The 9,374-nt window shown below is 39.2% G+C and overlaps 3 non-coding genes across 3 annotated transcripts; 2 read left to right on the top strand and 1 right to left on the bottom strand.

The window, feature by feature from the left end:
- Window positions 1–3,320: 3,320 nt before the first annotated feature.
- On the top strand, window positions 3,321–3,407 carry trnay-gua (transfer RNA tyrosine (anticodon GUA)). The gene is given in 2 exon segments: window positions 3,321–3,357; window positions 3,372–3,407. It is a non-coding gene; the product is annotated as a tRNA-Tyr (tRNA).
- An 836-nt stretch (window positions 3,408–4,243) lies between these two features.
- Window positions 4,244–4,316, top strand: trnaf-gaa (transfer RNA phenylalanine (anticodon GAA)). Its single transcript has one exon. It is a non-coding gene; the product is annotated as a tRNA-Phe (tRNA).
- Window positions 4,317–4,923: 607 nt separating this feature from the next.
- On the bottom strand, window positions 4,924–4,996 carry trnak-uuu (transfer RNA lysine (anticodon UUU)). Its single transcript has one exon. It is a non-coding gene; the product is annotated as a tRNA-Lys (tRNA).
- Window positions 4,997–9,374: the final 4,378 nt, after the last annotated feature.

The raw sequence follows: 9,374 nt of genomic DNA, 5'->3' as shown, positions 1-9,374 counted from the left end.
GTTGTAAGAAAAGCAAAAGGGTGCATTGCCAAAGGCGTAAAGCACATGGTATTCCCGCTCACTCTCCCATCCAAATACTAACCAGGCCTGACCGGGCTTACATTCTCAGAGCTGACCAGCTGGCCGTAAACTGAGCAAATAACCTCAACATCAGATTGTTAAATGTGACAAGCTGCTTGACAGGACCTGTCTGCAATGAGCAAGGTGCGTGTGATACAATAATCACTGCTCTTTTTCTCAGCCTCTCCAACTGTTTTGGACGTTTACGCCACTGCTAGCACTGAAGTGCCTTGATGGCACGTGGGTCACTGTTGGTGATACTGCAAACCTTGCAATCAATCTCAAAGCCGGTCCAAAGTAAACAAACATGTATGAGTTGAAAGTGAGAGTAGTAAAGCGGGGCTCAGTGTGACGTGAGGGTGCCCAACATCTAAGAGAACAGCCATATTGGCAACCTCAGGTGGACATGAATTAGTTAGGATGTTCAGTGACAAGCTGGGAACTGTCAAAGCTCAACTCACCAATTGCTTGAACACAAACCTCATTAATGACAATTAAGACACTTTTACATCCTCATCAAGTAAGAAGGTTTTGACCAAAAAAGAAGCTACTCTCCCGAAGTTGGAGCCAAATGCCTTGGGGACACAAGTTTAATGGTCAGTTGAGACAAATCTATGGCGTCACATTAGTGCCAAAAATCCAAGCGCATAAAAACTGTTATCGCGCGCTGATTCTCCACTTCGTACACGCGCGCGACACCCATTTGCGCGCGTCTGGTGCCTTTGTGCGCGTGCGTGGCGTCCTTTTTGCTTGCGCCCGGTGTCTTTGTGCGCCGTCTTGGTTTTGGCACTTTGGGGGCGATTATGTTTAGACCGCCCCTCCTTTCTGATTGGTCAGGCGAAAATAGCTGCAGGCCAATCAGACGTATAGCAGGGCGGGTCATGGTCAATATGTATCAAGATGATACAGCTCCTGTCGACAAACACATTAGAAAAGTCCAAATTAGTGGAGTTGTGGAAAATGCCAATTGAATTTGATCCAAAAGTCTTTAAAGAAGGTAATGTCTCATCTGTTGAGAGAACATCACATAGTTAATGAAGAGTCAAGATCAATATCTCTCTTTTCATACAATCAGTCCACACATGTCAGTCAATGATGGAAATTATATTTTCAAATGTGTTTTCTTTCCTCACTTGTCTGTTTTAAAAAATATTGTTATTCATTTAATATTTGTATATGTAAATATTGAATGTATGCCACAATGTTGGACTATTAATTTTCTTTCCTCTTTCTACTTTAAGTTTACACCCGAGTCTACCTGAAGCCACTTATCTATGCCTACTTCATATCAGGACCACATGATTAGCATATGGGCCTAATTATTGATGTTATGATTGCAATGACTATTTTAGTAGAATAATGAATGACAGGTTATCACTACAACTAAGTAATATGGTTTTAATATTACTATAAAAAGTATTTACGTTTCTGCAAACAACTCAAACTATGGAAAATGAGATATCAGCCCAGATCAGTATAGATGGCAGAGTTTAAAATATGTATTTAAAAAAACAAAAAAAAAAGCTAGCTCCATACATTAGGCAAATTCAATCTGAGAGATAATAGTATTAAAGACTTACTTGTTCAGCCATGAAAACCTGATTTCCTTTCTTTTTAATCCCAGGGAACTGCCATGGACCTTTCATCATAGATATGAATAAACACTCCATGTTTCTCCATCTTACCTCGGACTGCTGGCCCCCATCATTTTATTGATGTCAATGATACATCTACTATTTAATTATACACATACATACAATACTCAGACATTTATAACAAATCGAACCGTTTGGAAATTAGTTGAAAATTGAGAAAGTTATGGTTATTTAAATAGTACATGTATGGCGTCACATTAGTGCCAAAAATCCAAGCACATAAAAACTGTTGTCCCGCGCTGATTCTCCACTTCAACTCATTTCCAAACAGTTCGATTTGTTATAAATGTCAGAGTATTGTATATTTAAATAGTACATGTACCATTGACACCAATAAAATGATGGGGACCAGCTGTCCGAGGTAAAATGAAGAAACATGGAGTGTTTATTCATATCATATCATTCATTAATTTGCCTAATGTAGGGAGCTAGCTTTTTTGGTTGTTTTTTAAATACATATTTTAAACTCTGCCATCTGTACTGATCTGGGCTGATATCTCATGTTCCATAATTTGAGTTGTTTGCAGAAACGTAAATACTTTTTATAGTAATATTAAAACCATATTCATTAATTGTAGTGATAGCCTGTCATTCATTATTCTACTAAAATAGTCATTGCAATCATAACATGAATAATTAGGCCCATATCAATCAATGTTTATTTATATAGCCCTAAATCACAAATGTCTCAAAGGACTGTACAAACCACTACGACTACGACATCCTCGGAAGAACCCACAGAATGCTAATCATGTGGTCCTGATATGAAGTAGGCATAGATAAGTGGGTTCGGGTAGACTCTGGTGTAAACTTCAAGTAGATAGAGGAAAGAAAATTAATAAATTAATCACATTAACTATGTGATGTTCTCTCAACAGATGAGACATTACCTTCTTCAAAGACTTTTAGATCAAATTCAATTGACATTTTCCACAACTCCACTAAATTTGGATGATTTAGAATGTGTTTGTCGACAGGAGCTGTATTATCTTGATACATATTGACCATGACCCGCCCTGCTATACTTCAGATTGACGCTCAGCTTTTTTCGCCTGACCAATCAGAAAGGAGGGGCCGTCTAAGCATACCCGCGCCCAAAGTGCCAAAACGAAAATGCACCGCGCGCACGAAGTGGAGAATCAGCACGCGATAACAGTTTTTATGCGCTTGGATTTTTGGCACTAATGTGACGCCATAAAAATAGTCAGCTACTTTTGTTGAAGTCCAATTGACAGCGAAATGAACAAGGTACACAACAGGGTATTTAAACAGGATGGTTTCAAAGGGTTTCAGGCAGGTTAAATGAAGTTTAATTGTATGCAATATTCCTAACATTCATGGTAGTAAAACATTCTTCAATGACGTGGCCTCATTTTGGTATATTTTTAATTACATCTGCGGTCCCCTCCAAGGTTTCTCATTGTCATCCCATTGGGTTGAGTTTTTTCTTGCCCTGATTTGGGATCTGAGCCAAAGACGTTGTTGGGGCTTGTGCAGCCCTTTGAGACACTTGTGATTTAGGTCAACTAAGTCAACTTAGGTCAACTAAGTCAACTTTGATACTAAAGTGACTCAAACATCAGAGTAAGTATGTGGTGATACTAACCTTCGATAGCTCAGTTGGTAGAGCGGAGGACTGTAGTTGCTCATGCTGGAATCCTTAGGTTGCTGGTTCAAATCCGGCTCGAAGGATTACTCTTTTTTTTAAAATGATTAAATCAAGATAAACAACACAAGATACACTTACAATTAGTGCACCAACCCAAAACATCCCTCCCTCATTCTCACTCATTCATACATTACATTTCTGTGTGACGTCGTTCAAATAAGAATCCAAATAATGTCTTACATCCTGAGGATGTAAACTGTGTGTTGTTTTGGCGTAAGATATTTACGAAACACAACCTGTCCTACAGTAAGATGTTTCTTTCTGTAGGGATAGTGATGCAATGGATTATGTGTCTCACTATGGACTAGAAGATTCTAGGTTCAACTCCTAGCCAGCGTGCTGTTGTTTGTTAACTCAACTGAAACAGTATTCTGTACAATTTTAGGGGGAGTTTATTTTGCTTTTTTTTTTTTTTTTTTTTAAATCTACTAACTGAAACATGTGTTTGTTTTCTCTTTATTATTGCGAATGTATAACTGGTAGTTGTATCTGTTCTTATACCGTTTAAACTATCTTTCTTCTAAGCAAGGTTCATCTACACTTGAAGAATTAATTATTAGCCTGCTAAGAACTTTTGAACATTTCTGAAAAATCTGCCAAATGTTTGCAATAATCATAACATTATCGGTAATAAAACATTCTTCAGAAGCATTTTGGTACATTTTTTAGAGAGCCTGAAATGCTCAGTCATGGAGCGCAAGACATTCTTTTTGAGCTTCCGGGATTCAATTACCTGTTCTGCTGACCAATACTAGACTTTGAGACCCCCTTGGAAAGACCTCCTTCCACCCCTCAAAAGTCACCAATAGGGCAGACCTTGGTTACATTTGAATGTGTAAACCCAAGCAAATGTTTCGTAGCTGAAATAGCTCAGTTGGGAGAGCGTCAGACTGAAGTTCTGAAGGTCCCTGGTTCAATCCTGGGTTTCAGCACAACTCGGTGAGTTTCCAAATCAATTCATTTTACTAATAAGCCTTCTGTGGCTCTTACAATACTGAAATGGTCTCCCTGGCCTGCCAGCCTTGCTGGTGGAATCCTAGTATCAGTTGTTACACACCTTTCCTCTCTTTTTAATTTGGACAAGCGTTACGTGGTTTAACGGTGTATCGTTCCTTAAGCCAATGTTTGGTCTTTAACTGAGCCTTACATCGGGCTGTTTCAAACACAAATTTGTTGCCTTAGGGGTTTGTCTTGGACTGTATAACTTGAAACTGAGAGTAATAAAGCTGTGCTCAGTGTGAGGTGAAGGTGCATCTAACACACCTACAGCAAAATATTAACCACAACTTTTTCATACAGATACACTGTCTAACAATTTGTGTTTTAGGTATTGCGGTTAAACCTTCAGATGATCACACTAACGCTCTCCCACCTGAACTAAAGTGGATGTGAGGGATGTTTTTGAATTTCAGTTTTTCAAATGAAATAGAGAAAAAACAATCATTTTTGAAAACTATTTAAATTAAAAATAGATTCGAAGGACTGCTGCAGGGGGGTGAAAGGACATTTTTTGAGAAATGTATGGAGGTCAGCATCAGCCACTTGAACAGGGACTTGAACCCTGGACCCTCAGATTAAAAGTCTGATGCTCTGCCGACTGAGCTACCCAGGACCTTTGATGTGCTGATATGTCCAACATCTGAGATAACATCCATATTGGCAATCTCAGGTGAAAGTGAATTAGTCAGCATGTTCAGTGACAAGCTGGGAACTGTCAAAGTTCAAGCTCCCCAAGTGCTTGAACCCAAAGCTCATTTTTGACAGATAGGCCAGTTTTACATCGTCATCAACAAAGAAGGTTTTGAGCAAAAAAGACGCTCCTCTCCCAAAGTTGCCAACTCTGAGCTGCATTTAACTTGGATGCTCCCCAAAATATTGCCAGAAGCATTTTGTTTTATTTTTTAGTGGAGGTTAGCTGCAACAGGTAGAGCTGGTGAAGGCCCAGGCTGCAACAAATAGAAGGTCACTAGATTTTAAAGTCCAACATAAGCAGTCAGTAAAGCCCTGTTTTGGTAGTAAGCCTCATGTAAACTGTGTGTTCTTTTGGCCTAAGATGTTTATGATATACAACTTGTACAACATTACAGGGCACGGAGCTAGTGGTGCAATGGATAACATGTCTGACTACGGATCAGAAGATTCTAGATTCAACTCCTGACTAGCTCGTTGTTTTTTGTTAATTGAACTGAAACAAAATTCAGTGCTGTTTCTTTGAGAGTGTTTTTTTGCATTTAAAATAAATATCTACTAACTGGAACATGCTTTTTTTTTGTCTTGTTATCATTGTGAATAGATAACTGGAAGTTGTATCTGTTGTTATACTCGGGACATTCATTTAGAATAAAGTGGGTGAGGAAAAAGGTGAAACAAAACAAATCTTACCTGAGCACGCCTTCCTCTTGTTAGAGTAAAAATTGTTGGGGCTTGGTCACTAGCATTCAAACTAGTTGTGACTATTCTGTCTATGAACATGAACAGGGAAGCAAACACAGTATCATTCAGGATGGTTTGTTACAGCCGTGATGGTATAGTGGTTAGTACTCTGTGTTGTGGCTGCAGCAACCCTGGTTTGACTCCGGGTCATGGCACCATACCCTTCCTGTACTTTTTTGATGATTTTTGAAAAAAGAGGTATCTTGTTCCCTCTGGTAAGTGGTTGAACAAGATGTGAAACCAACCAGGTACTCTGGTGAAATTAAAAATATCTATTTGATGTCATTACAGTATTGTCCTTGATGCATCATTTAATATGACTGATGTGTGCTTTGTGCTGTTACTTTATCACTTGGTAAAATTGCATTATAAACTCAGTCAATCGATCAATACTTTCTTTCTTTTATTTCTTTCTTTAGTTTATTTTGAACATGAACATACTTACAACATAATACATCAGACACTTTAATACCATTTCACATTACATCATGTCCGAAAAGGAGTAGGATGAAGCAAAGCTTATTTAATCCTATCCCTTTCCCACTTCAGAGCGTTTACAAATATATACATTCATTTACTGACCTTTTTTGTAGTAAAATAGTGAAATGACATCCGTGAATGAGTAATACAACAGTTTTGTAATATGTAATTCATTAATTCAGTCATTATTAGCATACTGAGATGAAGAATATCTTATTTTCAATAAGGTTGAAGTTTTTCCTCTTCTTTGTACTTTATAAGCACTATTAATCTGAACAACATCTTAAACTGGATCATATCAGTACAATTTTTAACTTCATTACTTAATCCATCAATCCACCCATCTTCTTCCACTTAACCGAGGTCAGGTCACGGGGGCAGCAGCCTAAGCAGGGAAACCCAGACTTCCCTCTCCCCAGTCACTTTGTCCAGCTCTTCCCGGGGGAACCCAAGGCGTTCCCAGGCCAGCTGGGAGACATAGTCTTCCCAACGTGTCCTGGGTCTTCCCCGTGGCCTCCTACCGGTTGGACGTGCCCTAAATCCTGACCAGATGCCCGAACCACCTCATCTGGCTCCTCTCCATGTGGACGTGCAGTGGCTTTACTTTGAGGTCCCCCCGGATGACAGAGCTTCTCACCCTATCTCTAAGGGAGAGCCCCGCCACCCAAGCGGAGGAAACTCTTTTGTGCCGCTTGTACCCGTGATCTTGTCCTTTCGGTCACAACCCAAAGCTCATGACCATAGGTGAGGATGGGAATGTAGATCGACCGGTAAATTGAGAGCTTTGCCTCTCGGCTCAGCTCCTTCTTCACCACAACGGATCGATACAGCGTCCACATTACGATCCGCCTGTCGATCTCACCATCCACTCTTCCCTCACTCGTGAACAAGACTCCGAGGTACTTGAACTCCTCCACTTGGGGCAGGGTCTCCTCCCCAACCCGCAGATGGCACTCCACCCTTTTCCGGGCAAGAACCATGGACTCACACTTGGAGGTGCTGATTCTCATCCCAGTCGCTTCACATTCGGCTGCGAACCGATCCAGTGAGAACTGAAGATCCTGGCAAGATGAAGCCATCAGGACCACATTATCTGCAAAAAGCAGAAACCTAATCCTGCAGTCACCAAACGCGATCCCCTTAACGCCTTGACTGCGCCTCGAAATTCTGTCCATAAAAGTTATGGACTTGAATCCTGGAAGTCAGAATGAAAGTCTGATGTTCTTATAACAGAGCACTTCAGGGTTTCTTCACAACACGTAACAATAAATAAAAATGAAGCAAGATGCTTCTGGCAACATTTTGCTTGCATATTTGACCCCGTTCTTGGAAATACTGGTAGATTTGATTGACATGTGTTGCTTTCTTGACACAGAGCCGGTTCAAAGCAATGTTCTCAAATGTTTAGCAGGGTTAAGGTCCAGTCTCTGGAACGGACATTCCAGAAACCTGCCTGAAACCCTTTGAAAACAGTTTTTATGTGTGTTTAATATTGTTGTCTTGTTGGAAAAGCTGCTTGTGTACAAAGATCAGCCTTTTCACTCTTGATTGGAGGTGAGGCAAAGTCTCATCCGACCTGTAAACTTTTCTCCCAAAACTGCTTTGGGTTCGAGCACTTGGTGGGCTTGAGGTTTGACAGTTTCCACTCTGTCACTAAACATCCATCCATCCATTTTCTACTGTTTATCCCTTAAAACCGGACAATTCAAGGCATGAGCCGACTACAGCAGTGATGAACAAACAATATGAAAGTAGGTTTGAGGTTCTAGGTCACATGACTGAAGCTACTGACAATTGAAATGTTCTTAGTGAGCCGATGACAAGTACTTTATTGACGGTCCCTTAAAGTAAAGCACTTGTCAGCAGGGACTGACAGACGTGGCATGAGTTTTCAAACAGTCAGCCTGGCTGGATGTTGAATGTCTGTTGAATATCTAACTTGGAACTCATTTGACCTATGTTTGGCATTTGGAGGTCACTCCAGCAGCACTGAGAGCAGTCTGAGTCAAACTACCTTGAGATAAATTTTGCAATTGTCAATGCCAACAAAGAAATGGACTCAAAAAAACGCTATAAAAGTTATGGTAGATTGATGCTAATATACATTGGCTTTGCTATTGACATGCTACTGATTAGCATTAGCAATTTCTCATGACGTTAACACCCACCAAATGAGTTAATTAAAACTATAACTAAGATAAATGTTAGAATCAGACAGCTGGTGCATAATAAATCCAATATTTACAGTATTAACACTTTTTTGGGCGCAACAAAACACATTATGAATTTACACTACAGCCATCTAGCGTACTGGACTTGCAAATGTAAATAAAGCTACATGTAAATGATGATATGAAAACAAAAAAACAAAAAACAAAGGGTAACGAAAGGACCGCAGTTATCAATAATAATCTTATTTTTAAACTTTGCAATATAAATTTATCACAATCAAAATGATTAACACACACAAAAGTACCAAAAAGTCGTACTGTTGAGGCTTGGTATTGATTTGGAGGTAGTGGAATGTGTTCCGAATCAGTTGAAAAGTGAACAGTACCCATCCCTACCAGCAAGTGTTGTTGTACTGGAAACTAATTTACAAACACACAATATATTGACATATATAACACATAAAACATGGAATTAGAAGTGAACAGTACCCATCCCTACCAGCAAGTGTTGTTGTACTGGAAACTAATTTACAAACACAACTTCATCACACACAATACTCCACTATGGAATTGTTCTTATATTAAAATGAGAAACAAATCCATCTCTGAACAGCAATGGTTTGAAAAAGGCATTTGGTCACTGATGCACTTATTGACTGATAAAAATAGTTTATTATTTGAAGATTTCATTGAAGTACAACCTGGAACAAGAAAAAAACTCATAACTTAAAATTTTCCATTCTTTCTAAGGCAAATTAAATAATTTGAGAAAAAAACGACGGAATTGACCACTTAAAGTAATATTTTGGATGTTGTTTTGCAATTGAAGACAACACTTGTTCGATCTGTGATAGGAAAACACAATAAACAGTTTATTTTAAGAATGTATGCAAAGTAAATCTCTGT

Source organism: Nerophis ophidion, unplaced genomic scaffold, assembly GCF_033978795.1.
Source record: "Nerophis ophidion isolate RoL-2023_Sa unplaced genomic scaffold, RoL_Noph_v1.0 HiC_scaffold_75, whole genome shotgun sequence".
NCBI lineage: Eukaryota > Metazoa > Chordata > Actinopteri > Syngnathiformes > Syngnathidae > Nerophis > Nerophis ophidion.
The sequence above is the reverse complement of the archived record's forward strand: the minus strand, read 5'-3'. Positions and strand labels throughout refer to the sequence as shown.